The sequence below is a fragment of the Mustela nivalis genome, assembly GCF_964662115.1.
Source record: "Mustela nivalis genome assembly, chromosome: 14".
Classification (NCBI taxonomy): Eukaryota; Metazoa; Chordata; class Mammalia; order Carnivora; family Mustelidae; genus Mustela; species Mustela nivalis.
Genome location: NC_139033.1, coordinates 86,033,206 through 86,051,808, shown reverse-complemented (window position 1 = coordinate 86,051,808; position 18,603 = coordinate 86,033,206). Strand labels below are relative to the sequence as shown.

The window sequence follows — 18,603 nt, the reverse complement described above, 5'->3', positions numbered from 1 at the left end:
GCCTGAAGCAGCAGCCCCTCAGTAACTTCTGGGCTTCTCCCACCCCTGGGGATGGGTGCTGGCCACCTCTGCTATGTTGTCATTTGAGTCTTGGTCCCCAAGGTGATAGAAATGTGTGCCCTCAAGCTTTCCAGCCTCCACATGACAAGATGTAGCTTCGAGTGTTGTGAGATCCATAGCAAAGGGGTCCATTGGTGATGCTGGTGGTGTGTTTGGGGCTGGGGCTGAGGCATACTGGCCACACCTTGCTGAAACTGATCAATCCTTCCCTGGTATTTGCAGTGACCTGGGGATGCTTTTTTAGAACATTTTACAGAGGCCCCCTGCTTTCTTGGGCAGCTCATCAGGGAAGCTTCTTGGGGAGGAGCTTTCTGCATTATCCTGGGTAGGGCTGGGCCCTATCCACTACTGAGCTCAGATGACATGTGGCCCTGGTCTACAAATTCCCTGGCCTTACAGCCTGAGGGAAGAGGCTAGGTGTACCAGTCATCCTTGAGGGTGCATGACCTGTGGGGCAGATGTGCACCCTTCTCTGTCTCCTAGGTTAGCGCTTGGCAAACTAGGGCTGTCAGGCCAAAGCCAACCTCATTCAGTAAGACCCATGAGCTAAGAATGTTTTTTAAAGTTTTGTAATGATAGAAAAAAAAGTCAAAAGAAGTGTAATATTTGTGACCTGTGAGAAATGACATGATACTCAGATTTCAGTATCCATAAATAATGTTTTATTTATTATTTATCATAAATAATGTTTCATTGTAACGTAGCCATGCTCATGTGTTTGCATCTTGTGGAAGGCTATTTTTGCATGATAATGGCAAAGTTGAGTGGTTATGATTGTGGCCAAATGGGCACAAACCCTAGAATATTTACTGTCTGGCCCTTGACAGAAAAATTGCCTACCAAGTCCTGTCCTAGAGAAAATAAAATCTTTGCTACTGTCTGGAACTTCCCAAGAGGCCAGGAAATTAACTATAGAAATTATGTGTGAGTCATTGTTGTGTTTGTCATGCAGTTGTGGAGACATGGCGATTTCCATGGAGCTGGAAGAGAAGGCAGGGAGGGAAACTCTGAGTTTCCTGGGAGCCCATGTGAATCTGACCCCCACCCGTTTGAGACCCATTGATGGAACAGCTGTATGGCTCATGATGATGGACAGTGCAGGTGGGCTCATCAGCAGGAACTCCTCTGGGTCCCTTGCCCATGGGAGCCCTTCCTCATCTGGTGAGTTAGGCTCCCTTCTGTCTCTCTACTAGAGACTCTTCCAGAATGTCTATCTCTGGGGACTCAGGGCCATCAGCCTTCCCCAGAATCCCCTGGAAGGCTCCTCTTCCTTCTTGTCAGCCCTCCTGTAAGGACACTTGAATGACAACATAGTGAAGCTTGGTCTCCTGCTCTGGGACTGGGTCTGTTTTCTTGGCTCTTGGTTATCTCTCTCCTCCCCCCGCCACTTCTTCCTCTCTCTTCAGCTGTCATCAGCTCTGCCTCTCTGCTCAGGGCCCCAAATCGTGGTGGGGTTTTCACTGGATTAGGTGGGCTCAAAGGTCTGGGTCAGATAATGATTGGGGTTTCTGTCTCTGACTGTCTAATTCAGGGTCTTTCCTTGTCCCCATACTGGCCTATGCATGACCTGCTTGCTTTGGGATGAGGTTTTTGTGACCCACATAGGCTTAACTGGGGCTCTTGCTCCAACCCTCCTGTCAACCACAGTCCCCCAGGAACTGATGGCTGTCTCCATGAACAACCACCTGCCTCTATAGCACCCTAGACCCAGAAATCCTCCTGCTTGTCCTGTTCACTTGGTGAGTGGCTTGGTCAATGGTAGCTCATCCAATGGCTTCAACCATGAGAGGTATGGCTTAATCTGTGGTTGGAGGGTATGGAAGGATTTCCCAAAGATTTGTAGATGCGCATTTCTTGTCCAGCACTCAATTCAGAGGAGGAACACAAGCTATGGAATCATTGAGGTCTGTGTTAAAAGCTAGCTTCATGAAGTCCTAGGTATCTTTGCTTCCTTCCATGTATCAGTCAGGTTAACCAATGTTATGTTTTGGTAACAATCTGAAATCTCAATCACTCAGTGGGACAAAGGTTGATTTATCATGCATACTGCGTGTCTATTGTGGGTCAGTTGGGGGCTCCGCTTGCTCCACATTAAAAGGCCTGGCTGATGGGGCCACACCATCTTGAATATTCCCAGAATGACAGAGGGAAAGATGTCTCTTGGATGCCTGGATACCAATGTAAATGCTCCACCCTGAATGAAGCACATAGTCACTCTGTTCATGCCTCATTGACCCCACCCACAACAGGCCAGGACTCACAGTCCTATCATGCTCCTGGAATGCAGAAACTAGGAATACTACTAGCTGCCAACCGCATGTGTCTCAGTTTGCTCCTCTGCAAAATGGGGATACAAATGCTTGCTTTGCATAGCTATTATAAGGACAAATCAGATACTGGTCTAACATGGATAGCATGTGGTACCCAGCACCTGACAATGTTCAGTAAGTGATGCTTCTTATTTTATTGGATAAAGTTTGATCCCCAGGTCATCTATTTCCTGGCCCATGTCTCATGTGTCTTCAGGGCTGCTCAGTGCAATAATGAGACTGGCCTGGCTGTGGAAAATGGAACCCCTTTTTCCATGTCGGGCTTCTGGCCCAATGGGTGGTCCAGTCTTCAGTCATAGGAGCTTAAGAGGTGAGAGCATTTTTGCATTCATATAAGTCCTGGCTTTCCGTACATGGACCAGAAGCAGAATCTGCATTTAACGTGATCCTAAGCTTGTGTGCACACTTTTCAGTGTGAGAAGCACTCCTGCCGTCAGAGAGCCTCTCCTGTTTATGTGTACCAGAATCATCAGGAAGAGGTGACACTGCTTCCAAGACAACTTCCATAGGGTTCCTGATCCAATAGGTCTGTGCAGGGCCCAGGAATCTGCATGTTGGAGAAATTCCAAGTGATTCTTGGGCTGTAGTCCAGGGACAATTGAAAAAGCTGTTCTGACCTAGTATCCCCTCTCATGGCATCTGCTTACACACCTATAGTTACAGGGAGCTCATCATCTTTCCAAGGACCAAGTCCACTTTCTGTGTGATGTTGTTCTTAGGTAAACTGAGCAAGCCTGGGCCACATCAACCTGAGGGCACAATGAGGGTGATTTTCATGATTAATGGCTCCATGTGTGTAACTGGAGCACATTAGCCATGCCTCCTTCTTGTGTTTTTGAGTTTTCCTGAGTGTCCCCAGGGTGTCCTGAGGGGGTTAAAATGCAGATACTCCTCCACTCTGTTCTCTGTGAGGATGAACAAAACTCCCATCAGAAGTCCTTGATTTCCCCAACAGTGACAGGTCTTACTCCTCTCTCTTCTTTCAGCCAAAACAGCTCCTCTTCCACCAAATTTCCATGCAAGGGGATGCTCTGAAACATCAGCTACTTTCCAAACAGCCAGACTCGGAGAGCTGGTCTGGCTCAGTTAGGTTTAGGTAGGTCACTTCAGACGTCAGAACTCTTTGTGCAAGTGACAGAAACCCACTTCAGACTGGGTCAAATACAAAATAAAATCTTGACATAACTGAGGAGTCTAGAGGTGTGGTGACTTCAGGCATGGTTTGTTCCAGACGCTCATGTGATGCTTTCATTCTTGGGTAGGCCCTTCCTATGCAGTGGCAGAAATCAAACAGAGAAAATAGTGTGTATTTCCCTTGTAGTTCCAACAAAATGAGTCTGGCCTCATTGTCCTTGGCTCAGGTTGATCACATGACCACCTCTTCCCCAATGCCTGTGACTCCAGAATGAGTCCCATACTAGGTCAAATCAGCCCCATCCAAACCACAGAGTGCTGGAGAAAGAGGGACCCCCAAAACTCTATGGTCAAATAACCTTCGACAAAGTGGGGAAAAATCCAGTGGAAACAAGATATACTCTTTAATTAATGGTGCTGAGAAAATTGGACAGCTATGTATTGAAGAATGAAACTTGATCATTATCTTACACCACAAACAAAGATAAATTCAAAATGAATAAAGACCTCATTATGAGGCAGGAATCTAGCAAAATCCTAGAGGAGAACATAGGCAGTAACCTCTTTGATATCAGCCACAGCACTTTCTTTCAAGAGATGTCTTCAAAGGCAAAGGAAACAAAAGCAAAAATGAAATTTGGGGAATTCATCGAGATCAAAAGCTTCTGCACAGCACAGGAAATCTTAACAAAACAAAGAGGCAACCCATGGAATGGGAGAAGATATTCACAAACGACACTATAGACAAAGGGCTGATATCCAAGATCTATAAAAGAACTCCTCAAACTCAACACTCAACAAAGAAGTTAATAATGTCAAAAAAATGGATAGAAAACATGAACAGACACTTCTGCAAAGAAGACATACAAATGGCTAACAGACACAGGAAAAAATGTTAATAATCATTAGCCATTAGGGAGATTCAAATACCACATTGAGATACCACCTTACACCAGTTACAATGGCCAAAATTAACAAGACAGTAAAAAACAAGTGTTAGAGAGGGTATGAAAAAAGGGGAACCCTCATATACTGTTGGTGGGAATGCAAGTTGATGCAGCCACTTTGGAAAACAGTGTGGACATTGGGGGAAATTAGAAGGGGAGGTTAATCATGAAAGACTATGGACTCTGAAAAACAATCTGAGGGGTTTGAAGTGGCGGGGGCGGTGGGAGGTTGGGGTACCAGGTGGTGGGTATTAGAGAGGGCACAGATTGCATGGAGCACTGGGGTGTGGTGCAAAAATAATGAAGTACTGTTATGCTGAAAATAAATAAAAAATAAATTAAAAAAATAAAGAAAGTAAAAATTGAGATAGCTTATGACCCTGCAATTGCACTACTGGGTATTTACCCCCAAAATACAGATGTAGTGAAAGAAGGGCCATCTGTACCCCAGTGTTCATAGCAGCATTGGCCACAGTCACCAAACTGTGGAGAGAGTCAAGATGACCTTCAATAGATGAATGTATAAAGAAGATAAGGTCCATATATACAATGGAGTATCATGCGTCCATCAGAAAGGATGAATACTCAACTCTTGTATCATCATGGATGGGACTAGAGGAGATTATGTTGAGTGAAATAAGCAGAGAGAATCAATTATTATATGGTCTCATTTACTTGTTGAGCATAGGAGTAACATGGAGTATATTGGGAAAAGGAGAGGAAAAATGATTTGGAGTAAATTAGAGGGGAAGATCAACCATGAGAGACTGTGGACTCTGCAAAACAAACTGAGTGTTTTTGAGGGGAAGGGGTGGGTGTTGAGTGAGCCTGGTGGTGGGTTATTAAGGAAGGCATTTATTGCATGGAGCACTGTGTGTGGTGCATAAACAATGGAACTTGGAATACTGAAAAAATAAATTTAAAAAAAAAATGGAAGGGAGGTGTGGGACCTGGGGACCAAGCTCAGTCATGTGGCCAGTGATAATTACACTCCAGTAAAACCCTGGACTTCAAGCTCCGTTGAGCTCCCTGGTGAGTAGCCAGCCAGACATATTTGTGCTGGGATGATGATGTCTCCCGATGACAATGGAAGCTTTGTGTTGGGACTCTCCCATACCTTGTCTTTACCTCTCTTCATATATCTGGACCTGATTTTATCCTTTAAAATAAGATGGGAGTCCTCAGTATGGCACTTAACTGACTTCTGTGAGTTCTTCTAGGCAATCATCAACTCTGTTGTGGTAGTGGGAAGCTCCAAATGCTAGTTAGTTGGTCAAAGTCACATGTGGCCTGGAGGCCATGAACTGTGCCTCATGTTTTAAGTGAGGAATGGTGCTCTTCATCTGTGGGGTGCCACTGACTCCAGGGGGTCAGAGTTGCACTGTAAAGAACTTTCCTTAAAGTACGAGGCTTTCCAACAAGACAAACACTAACTGGGAAGGTTGACAGGGATAATTGTTTTTTTAGGCTGTTGTTCATGTAGAACACTGCCACACACAGGCCTGAGCCAAGTTGGGAGGAGAGATATGATGCATCCCTAAGGCTTGGAAGCAGATGCAGCAACCTGGAGAGCCTGGAAGGAAAAAGATGATGGACATGATGCACTGGGAATTCCTAAGAGGATGTTATGTTGAGCAGGAGGCAAGTCCAGTGACACATTTCAGAGGAAGGATCTCTTGAGGTTGACAGTGAGTCATGAACCATTCATCCCACCAAAGACACAGTGTTGGTTTGCTTGTCCTTCTTTCGGTCAGTGGTTACACTTCTATCTCCACTCCCATGTCCACCCTCACATGCATCTATGTAGTCATTATGTTTGAACTACTGTACCTGAAGAATGGCCATAACACCAAGCCCTTATTACCACAGACAAGCTTCATCCCAACTGACACTTGCTCTCCCATTGAGCCATGACCTGGGATCCTCCCAATAGTCCTGCTTGCTGTCATTATACAGGGTCATATGATGAGCTGCTCCCTGCTTCCGCTAGGACCCCCTCCCACATTCTTTGGCCCCAAAACAACCCTGGGAGCCCTCCTGGGAGCATTAAACCTCCAGAAGCTCCTTGAGTCAAGCCATTATGTGAACTGTGTGCAGTCATATGTGATGCCCCATTGACTGGAGGGTCAGGCCAATGAGAAAGTCAGCCTCTGAGGCTCAGCATCCCTCTCACCTTTGAGTAATTCTTGGGCAGAGCAGATCACTTCTACTTGTTGATTTCTATTGCAATTGACATATTTTTCAGTTCACCAAACAGCTTGAAGTTCTATAGGAGCAGGAACCCCACTGCATCCTATTTGATTCTGCATCTGCCTACCTTCTCTAAGGTAGGAAATTTCTCTTCTCCTTTTTGTGCCTCTTTCCATTGACCTTGAGGGAGAGACTGCCACTGCCCTTCTCTCCCAGAACTGACAAGCCAAGAAGGGGCATGAGGTCTGTACACAGACTGGGACAAGGTGAGGCCCCTCAGATCAGGAGCCACAGGGTGGTTCTGAAAATAATGTTGGATGGGAATGCAGGGTAGGGCTGCAATGAGGGTCACCTTGTGGAGGAGATGGTCACATAACTAGAGGGATATGGGTGAGTGGAGTGGGAGAGGAGTCTTCTTAGGCAGGAGGGGTAAGAAGGGGAATGACCTACTGTGGGGAAGGGGGAGGCTGGGGGCGGTTTGGGGGCAGTGGTGGGAATGCACGGCTTGCACTGGGTAGCAGTGGCACGTAAGAGAGGAAGGCATGTAGGAGACACGTGTGTTCAAAATTTCTGGGCTACCTTTGTGACACTGATTTTCCAGGGCTGGAACCCCAAGGGCAGCTCATTTGAAAGTGTCCCAGGGACTACACAAAATATCATGACATCTGCATAATGGTCAGGAGAGAAGAGAGATCTTGAGACAAAAGCTGGGTTAGAGGTTGAGGATCCAGGCATCCAGGCTCTGAGAGGAGACATGGGGAGTGCACAGCTTTCTGGGGACAAGACTTGCAGAGTGGCCCTTCTGGACCTTGAGTTTTGATGGACTGGCCCCAAGGCTGTAGGTGAACAGGCTCCTATTGCACAACGGGAGTGTCCATCCTGTGGCCCCAGAGAAACTACTGTGTCTCTGCACACCTTGTCTTGTGGCCTTGAGTGGGCCACACTGGATCTAACTCAAAATCTTGAAAGTATGTCTTTCAGGCAGCTGGGAAAATATGCAGTTCTTTTGCTCAACTTCAGATCATGCTACTCTCAGTCTAGAATGAGGCCTAAGAAATGACCAATGTGACACATGACCAGAGAGCTTTTTTTCTGGGGAGTGGAGTGTTTTGTTGATTATTAGAAAATCACAGCCACTTCTGGAGGGAGAGCAAACTACTTGAGCACTTGCTTCTGGAGGGTGTTGTGCACAGTCTCTCTGCCCCTCAGAGCTTCCTGATTCTCACTCAGTGTGTGATTCTAGTAAGAGTGGTTTTTGAGTTCTCTCCCCCTCACTGATCAAAAGCCACCAAAGAGAAGGCCCTAGGGCCTGCTAGAAGGGGACACCCTGAATGGCAAAATGGCAGCTAGGGGCCCAAGATGGAGGGTCAGGGAGCCCTTCCTGGTCACCCCAGGTCAGGCCTGTTCCCTTGTTTCATAGCCCTCATCCCTGGCTAAATTATCCCCTCCTCCACTGTCCATCTCTGCACTTCAGGATCTCTGCTCACATGTTTTCCTCAGAATTCTGTCCCCAAGCCTGAGAGACCTGAGCGCCATAAAGACCCAGAGGCCGAGTAAATGTTGAATGAATGAACTAATGTTACAGTGTGTTATCTATACTGGAATTAAATTTAAATTTAAAAGAAGAGAAAAGAAAAAAAATTTTGTTTATTTGTGCCACACAGTTGCCCAGTTAGCATAAAATGCACTTTAAATAATTCTAATAGATCGAAACTCAGTTTCCAGCTTAAGTACCCATTATTATCACCACATTTTGAAGTGATACTGGCTTCCTCTGCTCCAAAACAGAGGCTAAATTTGGGCAAGATTCAAGAAAGTGACCCCTACTTTACCAAAATATTAGCATGGAATCCTTAAATTCTGAAGTTCTGACAGACAAGAGCCACCTGCCTATGGACATAATTTGCTTTCTCAGATGGCTCTGACACCTGAGGATATATCAGCATTTTGTTTCCAGAAGGGCAAATGTGAAAGGTATAATTCCGTAACCACTACGTTCTACTTCATTTTAGAAGAGCAATATTAGAACCGTGAGATGAAGAAAACCTGCAGATACAGTGAATACCCATACCTTCATTTTATTTTTCAAAGAAAGAGTGCCAAAGACTTTCTCCTAATGGGATAACAAAAGAAACTTACAGAAGACCTAAAATTGTTCAATAAAACTAAAATAGAAAATGAATATAGGGGCGCCTGGGTGGCTCAGTGGGTTAAGCCGCTGCCTTCGGCTCAGTTCATGGTCTCAGGGTCCTGGGATTGAGTCCCACATCGGGCTCTCTGCTCAGCAGGGAGCCTGCTTCCCTCTCTCTCTGCCTGCCTCTCCGACTACTTGTGATTTCTCTCTGTCAAATAAATAAATAATCTTTAAAAAAAAAAAAGAAAATGAATATAAAAAATGGAGGAAAGATCTAAAGAAAAGTTTAGGAATAAGCTGTTCACTGGACAGTCCTTCCAGTTGAGTCGAGAAAAATGGAGATCCCCCACCCCCGCCACCACTTCTCAGTAGAGAGGAGGGCTCAAGTCTCGCCTGTGAGTAGGTCAGGCCCCAGAGCATGAGGACAGCAAGGTGTATTTGCTGCCCAGGGGCTGAGCACATGGGGTCCTGTCAGCCGGAGAGGTGGCTCTCCACAGAGGGTCACTGCTGGCCCCTGTACTCTGTCTGTTGCTGAACAGATGCTACCATTTTCCAAGGGAGTCAGACCCACAAATGTTGGGGAGCTCTGTCTAAGGGCCCAGCCCAGGTGGTCCGGCTTTGCTGAGGGGCGGTACTCACTGGTGGTGTGTAGGTAGGTGCAGGTCTGGATCTCCCTTCCTTCATTACTGGCAAAGCACTGGAAGATCCCCAAGTCCTGCAGATGCAGCTTCTGAATGCACAAGCCCCAGCCTGACAGCATCATGTATCGGGGTTCTGGAGCCTGCTCATGGACACGGCATCCTTGCACCACACCGAAGGGTGGGAAGAGGGACCCCTGTATGGGAGTGGAAATAATTGGGATTATAAATAATTGTGGCATTTTTCCGTCTAGGAGTACTTTCAACAACCCCATACGGTGTTATTTTTCTCATGTCTATGAAGAAATGGACAGAGAGAAGCAGCAAGAGGAAGAGCAGGACTGAAGTCCTGATGCCAGGCTGCAGACTGTTCTGTTCCTCCTGAGCTGGTGCAGGACTGTGCTCTGGTCTGGACTGAAAGGAATTCCAGCCGTGACCGTGACCGACCTGGGGGCAGGTAGGGATTGGGAGGAAGGTCCTTGCTATACTGCAGAGCCTGACTCTGGTACTCGAGGCTCGGGGAAGGTCCACCAGGAAATGAGACACATTTTGCAGGAAGTAGTCATTGCAACCCCAAGATGTCAGGGAGATCAACCGTATGAGTGTACACAAATCTCCTAGTGCCCAGCACACGGCCAGCCCTCAATGGCTAGAATGACTATGATTACAACTAACCGCAAGAAGGCATCCCATCTTTCCAACCATCTCCTGCTGAGGGCGCTGGACATCACTGGCCTAAGTGGGTGTCTACAGCACTGGAAGATGGGTGCTCTTAATTAAGCACCCAAGATTCATGTGGGTGGAGACTGAGGAGACACGAGTGGCATTCAACTCTGGACATGGGAAAGGCTGCCATGGCCCCTGAGATAAATGTGAGTCCAGCAGGTGATGAGGAAGGGCTGCAGGACAGTGCCTGTCCCTAGGAGCTAATGGCATTCAGAGCAAGGCCAACATTTGGACCAGGAGGATGGGAGCTTCAGATTGTGGTTACGTGTGCCTTCCTCATCCTAATGATAAGTGAAAACCCAGGCCTCGGTTAGTGAGACCAGAGCTCCGTGCCACCCAACTGGCCCAGCTGATGGAGAGTAGGCTGGATTTGGGAGGGAAGATGCAGGGGCAAAGGACATACCCACAGGGGCAGAACTTGGGTTGTAAATGAAGGGGCTGTCCTCAGTCTGAGAGCACGAGGACCTCTGTTGCTCACCCATCCCATAGCTGTGCTCAGCACGTGGACCCTGGGTGATTATGCCTCATGAACTGTTCCCCTGGTACCTTACTGCAATGGGATGAGCCCTGACTGGGGAGGCGCCAGGCTTCTTCCCTGGGCAGTTCCCCTAGTCACACAAGCCTGAATAGCAACAGGGGACACAGCCTCCTTGGCACTTCTCCAGCCCTTCTAAATCACTGGAGAGGCTAACTGGTAGACATGACAGGCTGTGCACAGAAACTCCACCAAAGCACATGAGACAACGAGGTCCTGAGCCACGGCAGGCATGTGTATACTTGCTGTGGGTCCATGGGAAACGCACAGGAATGTCTAGGCTGGTTCTGTACCTCAGTATCCCTACAGATGAAATTAATTTAAATAAAACACGTCTCAACAGGATTCATGGTGAGACGCACATCCTACTGCCTTGACTTCAGGTGCTATGTAGGTATAAGAAGTATCAGATGTAAGACTTAATAAATAAAGTTAATATCACAGAATATTTCAAGAGGATATGTTCTCAGATTCTGTTCTTTGCCTTAATTATGTTTTCTGCCACTTTTCATCAAATTAGGAAATTTAAAAGAATCAATTTAAGGGAAAAGCATAACCAAGTCATGTAAGATCTCATAAGAGCAATTACATGATGTGGTTTCATGAAGAGTAACCACTTCCTATGCTGCTATAGTTTCATTGTCAAAATTAAAAGAAAGCAGTAAATTATCCAATGGCAACATTGAAAGGCCAGATCAATATATATATTTACATGTCTATATTTAACAAGCCATTTACCGTATATAAACTATGCAACAAAGAGCATTATCTTATCAAGGGAAGAGCTTAAGATTGTCACTCATCAAAAATTAATTGTTACTATACATGGAACTGGGAGCCTTTCCATTTGGGGGGGATGTAGTGTCATAAACAGAAATCTTATCCCAAACAGTGCTGCAGATGTTGGTTTGTAAAATCTGAGTACTCAAAATGCAACACAGTTGCACTTCCAGACCACTGCTAAATTTAGAAAATGGTGTTTATACCAGGAAGAGAGCAATGTGGCCCACTGCAAATGGGACACTTCCATGTAGAGTTCACATTACTCTCTCCTCACCCTTCCCCAAGATCCTGAGCAGCAAGGGATCCTGCAGAGCAGATGCGCCAACAGCATCCCCGTGAACTGACCAGGAAACTGGGGACCAAGTACCCCAGGACACATGCTGTGGGCAGAAGCACAGTGGGTATAGGAGGGTGCCCATGGCAGACTCCGATCTCCACAGGAGCCGTCAGGACCGCTCAGAGGGCACCCCCCACTCCCTTTCAGAGATGGAAGATGATATGCCTGGACCTGTGGATTGCTAGCATGTGTTCTAGGCCTGGACCTCGGAACTCTGGGAGAAGTCAGATGCCCTGGCCAAAGCCTCTGCTCAGCAAGCTGATGCCTCTGGAACTGGATCCTATCTCCCTTTCCATGCTCTCCTGATGGTTTGTCCAGTCTTCAATGAGTAGTTCCTGCATGCCAGATACTCCTCTCCCTGGCTCTGAGACTTGAACATATTACTCAGCCTTACCTTATCAAGTCTTGATTTCATAAGTGTACACTGAGATGACAGTATCTCTTTTATGGAGCTGTTTTGAAGATTTACAAAATTGCTAGTGATCTTTGTACTCCAAGTTCTTAGAATAAAATACCTGCTCTGAAGATGCACAGGTTTAAACATAAAATTTTTAAAAAAAAAGGTCTTTTTCACTGACAGTCTCCTGTGCACTAACATATAGTAATTGTTAATGAAATTGCCCTTAAAAAGCCTGTCTCTGTGAGGGGGTCTGTATAATTATTTGTGCTGCCTGACAGTGGACAGCTCATTTAACAAGGCAAGGGGATGAGCAGTGAAGATTACTAGAATATCAAAATATAAGTCAACCCAAAGCTGAAAAGAAAAAAAAAAAAAAGAAAGGTTTCCTGTTCAAAAAGTTTGAAGCCATGTCTCTTACTACAGAGCACATGTGGTCACCAGTCCCAATCACCCTATAAATGGGGAAGTATTTCCTGCCCCAAGCCTTAGGGAGTCAGACACTTGTAGAATGAGAGCGTTGAAAGGGAGTCCAGAGGGCAAGAATGTCCCTTTCTGTGGGGATGGATGGGGTGAAGGCCTCCTCGTTGTTCCGTTGGGTGAATATTCTTCTCTCTGTTCTGTGGGCAAGGAAGCAATAGCTCAGCAAGGTCAAGGTCATGTTCCTCGTGGTCAAACGCCAGTAACTGAGATCTACTAGGATCCAAAGGCCCTGTCACTAACATCACACTCAACGTGTGTCCCATTTGTGATCAAAGTGCTCCTTCCATTCCTCCACCCCGTGGTGGCCTGTGGAGCTGCTGCCCCACACTCACCCACGGCTTGACACGTGATCTCCACAGTACTGCACACTTCTCCTATTATCTGACTCTCAGGCTCAGCAGTAAAATACTGTTGCTCTTTAAATGAGAAAAAAAAAATCCCCTAAGCAAAAGAGGAGTATATCAGGAGACACATCTAGCCTGAAAGTGTTTGAACTCCTTTTAAAAACTATTTCTGGAAACTTCATTAATCACGATCATACACACAGACTTGGAATTCAGTGTTTTATATTCTAAGGGTTCAGAAACCAAATCACTACTCAGGGTGATGGCTACTTTTCTGTTTACAGACTTGAATCGGGAATATCTTAATTCACATTTTAGAAGGATTATACCGAGAGTTTCCTAAATTTTTATATTTACAGCACAGTGTTTTATAAGATAGTTAGTTTTAGTGTCTAAACCAAAGCTTGATGCATGCAGCTTGTCAAATAAAGTGCCATAGCCAGGCACGGGGCCTGTGTCAGGGAATGGGGCAGACCAATAACAAATTTATTCCAGTCTTGACGGTTCTGCTCTAAAACGTAGGTTTAATACTTCAATGGAAGGCTAAATAATAGTGAAGAGAAGAAAGAAAAAGGGCCTCTCATCCATTTTTAGGAACAGAGGAAACTCCAGCACTTGTGTATAGTATCTCAAGCTACCGCCTGGCTGCACAGGTGTTGTTGAAACTGCTGTAATGTTTCAGTACAATTTACCCAAGTGCTCAGAATGCAGATCTCCAATAGGAGGGAATGTGCTCCTGACAGCCCATGAGGCTAGAGCACTCTCTTCTTAAGAACTAAAATCTCAATCAAATTTGCATGGGCACATGGATGACCCTGTGTGAGAACTCGAGTTGTCAACTGGCAACCTGGGTCTCGTGGGAGACACCTGGATCCCAGAGTGCAGAGATTTTCCCTCTGGGCCATTTGTTCTCAGTGGAGAAGGACCTTACCTGTGTGTCCGTCTGTCTGTCCTGAATAGCTGCTGTCTATTCTGCATTCAGTACAGGGCAGAAAGTAGATTGTTCCAGAGACAAACCATTTACCTCTTCCCTCTGTCACCAGCTCCAGTTCCTATCAGTACCTCTGTGACCCAGAGCACTCCAGGTTTCCGCAGGCTGCTACCTGGGCCCCCATAGCCCCTGTTCTACCATCGGAAAGCAGTTGTCTAGAAACGGCTTCACCTCTAGTCCCTGAATCATTCCTGTTGATGTTTTCTGTTCATTTGTTTGTTTGTTTTTTGTCATTGTGTTTCTCAGTCTCTTACCCCTTTATTGCTTTTTAGAGGGTTTTTACATATTTTTTAAGTGTGATGCAATAAGAGATGCTTTATCTGCCATTTTGAATGTGCCATGCTGACTTAGCTACCAATTCCCCCCCCCACATTCATTTTATAAGAGAGATGCAAAGAATTGGCATTTCAAAAAGAATAAAGCAGCTTATTTCTGCTGTTCCACACTGTCTGAGATACAAAAGCATTCGAAATCCTTTATGATTGGCTATATTTTTCATAAATATTCCACAATAATGAGTCACTGCTACCCCAACAGGAACAGTACCCTCTCCTTCAATGCTCTGTGTTAACAGAAGATTTTAAAAATGCTGCATGCCAATGTATTAAGAATTATTTCTGAGAAGAATGCAAACAAAGGACAAGGGAAGGGGGAGCACACTTTACCAAGCTCCCATGTAGCCACCAAGTCTATAGCTGAATGACTTGCAAACATTTCCCGACTTGATGTAATGAACAAACAACAAGAGAGCTATTACCACCCCCCTTTTATAGATGAGAAAATTCAGGCCCAGGGTCACATGACTTCAAATGGCAGACAAAGGGTTTAAATAAAAGAAAGTCTCCATCCAAAATTTGTCAACTTCCTTTCACAACATGACATCTGCTCCTAATAAAAGCTCTCGTGGTGCTCATTTAACAAAAAAAAAAAAAAAAAAAAAAAAAAAAAAAATTATATTAACTAGAATACTCCTTCCCCCAAGCATTTCCTTAACTGAGACTTTACTGCAGTTTTCCACATGACCAGTTCCCTGGCTGGTTTAAGGTGGTTGGAGCTGAAGACACTGAATCAAAAGAGGCTTTCTGCAGAGGTCCTCAATAAATGGGCACTGAGCTGCTTAGCAGCAGCAAGTCGAAGCTTTAGCAGAGGCCTCTTTGTACTTATGGGAATAGAGCATCTGAGCCAGGAAGTGACACATAAACCTCCTCAGTCCCCCCCTCCCCAGGAACCCCTAAATCATTGGAGAGCTGAGTAGGGGAAAGTTGTTCAGGTGGCATTTAGTTAGAAAGTACATAAACAAGGTTTCTTGGAATGCAAATAATAATAATAATAATAACAACAAAAATTTCAAAGTTCACCTAATCTCCTATAGCTGCAGATCTGCAAATGAAGGAGGGTAAAAGGCAGACACCTGGCTCTGTTGCTTTAGGGGAAGAGCAAGCATAAGGAGACAGGAAGATAGACTCTGGAGAGTGTATGGAACCCAGAATGTGTGGGGGGACGGGGGAGGAAAATCAGCCTGGGGATGCCAGGGAGCAGGGCATTCCAGGCAGGGAATGCTGCAGAGCCCACACTGCCTGGTGGGCTCGGGGTGCTAGAGGAGCTGCTGGGGCCTACAGGCTGAGCCCTGAAGGCAAGGGGAGACATGGGGCAAGGGGCGGTGATGGCAGAGGTCATCCCAGAGAAAGCCTCGCTCCTCCAGGAGAACTCTGGGCAATAACCTAAAGGTGGGGGCACCTGGTTGGCTCAGATAGTTGTGTCTGCCTTCTACTCAGCTCATGATTTCAGGGTCCTGGGATCTAGCCCTATAACCTATATCCAGGCAAGGGACCTTTCTTCTCCCTATCCTTCTACTGCTGCCCTTACTTGTGCTCTCATTCTCTCTGTCAGGTAAATAAATAAAATCTTTTAAAAATGCATAAAATCAATGCACAGAAATCAGTTGCATTTCTCTACACCAACAGCAAGACAGAAGAAAGAGATATTAAGGAGTCAATCCCATTTACAATTGCATCCAAAACCATAAGATACCTAGGAATAAACCTAACCAAAGAGACACAGAATCTATACTCAGAAAACTATAAAGTACTCATGAAAGAAATTGAGGAAGACACAAAGAAATGGAAAAATGTTCCATGCTCCTGGATTGGAAGAATAAATATTGTGAAAATGTCTATGCTACCTAAAGCAATCTACACATTTAATGCAATTCCTATCAAAGTACCATCCATCTTTTTCAAAGAAATGGAACAAATAATGCTAAAATTTATATGGAACCAGAAAAGACCTCGAATAGCCAAAGGGATATTGAAAAAGAAAGCCAACGTGGGTGGCATCACAATTCCGGACTTCAAGCTCTATTACAAAGCTGTCATCATCAAGACAGCATGGTACTGGCACAAAAACAGACACATAGATCAATGGAACAGAATAGAGAGCCCAGAAATAGACCCTCAAATCTATGGTCAACTAATCTTCGACAAAGCAGGAAAGAATGTCCAATGGAAAAAAGACAGCCTCTTCAATAAATGGTGCTGGGAAAATTGGACAGCCACATGTAGAAAAATGAAATTGGACCATTTCCTTACACCACACACAAAAATAGACTCAAAATGGATGAAGGACCTCAATGTGCGAAAGGAATCCATCAAAATCCTTGAGGAGAACACAGGCAGCAACCTCTTCGACCTCTGCCGCAGCAACATCTTCCTAGGAACAACGCAAAAGGCAAGGGAAGCAAGGGAAAAAATGAACTATTGGGATTTCATCAAGATCAAAAGCTTTTGCACAGCAAAGGAAACAGTTAACAAAATCAAAAGACAACTGACAGAATGGGAGAAGATATTTGCAAATGACATATCAGATAAAGGACTAGTGTCCAGAATCTATAAAGAACTTAGCAAACTCAACACCCAAAGAACAAATAATCCAATCAAGAAATGGGCAGAGGACATGAACAGACATTTCTGCAAAGAAGACATCCAGATGGCCAACAGACACATGAAAAAGTGCTCCATATCACTCGGCATCAGGGAAATACAAATCAAAACCACAATGAGATATCACCTCACACCAGTCAGAATGGCTAAAATCAACAAGTCAGGAAATGACAGATGCTGGCGAGGATGTGGAGAAAGGGGAACCCTCCTACACTGTTGGTGGGAATGCAAGCTGGTGCAGCCACTCTGGAAAACAGCATGGAGGTTCCTCAGAATGTTGAAAATAGAACTGCCCTATGACCCAGCAATTGCACTATTGGGTATTTACCCTAAAGATACAAATGTAGTGATCCAAAGGGGCACATGCACCCGAATGTTTATAGCAGCAATGTCCACAATAGCCAAACTATGGAAAGAACCTAGATGTCCATCCACAGATGAATGGATCAAGAAGATGTGGTATATATACACAATGGAATACTATGCAGCCATCAAAAGAAATGAAATCTTGCCATTTGCGACAACATGGATGGAACTAGAGCGTATCATGCTTAGCGAAATAAGTCAAGCAGAGAAAGACAACTATCATATGATCTCCCTGATATGAGGAAGTGGTGATGCCACATGGAGGCTTAAGTGGGTAGGAGAAGAATCAATGAAACAGGATGGGATTGGGAGGGAGACAAACCATAAGTGACTCTTAATCTCACAAAACAAACTGAGGGTTGCTGGGGGGAGGGGGTTTGGGAGAAGGGGGTGGGATTATGGACATTGGGGAGGGTATGTGCTTTGGTGAGTGCTGTGAAGTGTGTAAACCTGGTGATTCACAGACCTGTACCCCTGGGGATAAAAATATATGTTTATAAAAAATAAAAAGTTAAAAAAAATGCATATATATTTATCTTAAAGGCAGGTTGGAAGGCACTAGAACATCTGGGGCAGAGGATGGCATGATGTGACCCAGTTTTAAGATTCAAACCCTTGAACCCACTGTAGGGGGCAAGGGATGATATAGGAGGTCAGGCAGTTGACGGAAAGAATAGGTGGTGTGGGTGGAAACTAGGTTTGGGATATTTTTCAAGGGCAGAGTCAGAGTTTTCTGGCAGTAGGATATAGGAATGTCTATGGAAGAGGAGCTGTGGTGAGAAGCGACTTTGTCTGAGATGAAAGAACAGGCAGGTTCGGCCTTGTAGGGAGCAGTTCTGGAACAGGGTTTGGGATGTGTGGAATAGGGTGGATGTCTACTCTTCTCAAGGCTCAGCAACAACTGTGGCATATCCCTCCACACATGTTTTTTTTTTTTTTTTTTTTTTTTTTGCCTTTTTGCTCACAGAGTTCACTTTTACCATCCTGTGCCCAATACCACCTCTGTGCATTCCTCAAAAAAATTAAAAATTAAAAATACAACTACCATATGATCTGGCAGTCCCTTTTCAGTATATGGACCCAAAGGAAAAGAAATCACTAACACAAAAGTTCTACACCCCCAAGTTAGTGGAAGCATCATTCCCGTCAGCCAAAACATGGAAAAAACTTACATGCCCATCTGCTGAAAAACAAGTAAAGAAAATATAGTACGTTTATGGCATATAGCACAGCCACGAGAAGGAAGGAAATCTTGCCATTTGCTACAAC

The 18,603-nt window shown here is 45.1% G+C and overlaps 1 long non-coding RNA gene across 1 annotated transcript in view; it reads right to left on the bottom strand.

Moving 5' to 3' along the window:
* Positions 1 to 699: 699 nt before the first annotated feature.
* Positions 700 to 18,603, bottom strand: part of LOC309847534 — a 155,930-nt gene continuing 138,026 nt past the window's right edge. The window contains exons 2-3 of the long non-coding RNA XR_014302494.1: positions 9,435 to 9,630; positions 700 to 3,659 (exon numbers count right to left, since the gene is read on the bottom strand). This is a non-coding gene — a long non-coding RNA (uncharacterized lncRNA). The remainder of the gene's footprint in view (positions 3,660 to 9,434; positions 9,631 to 18,603) is intronic.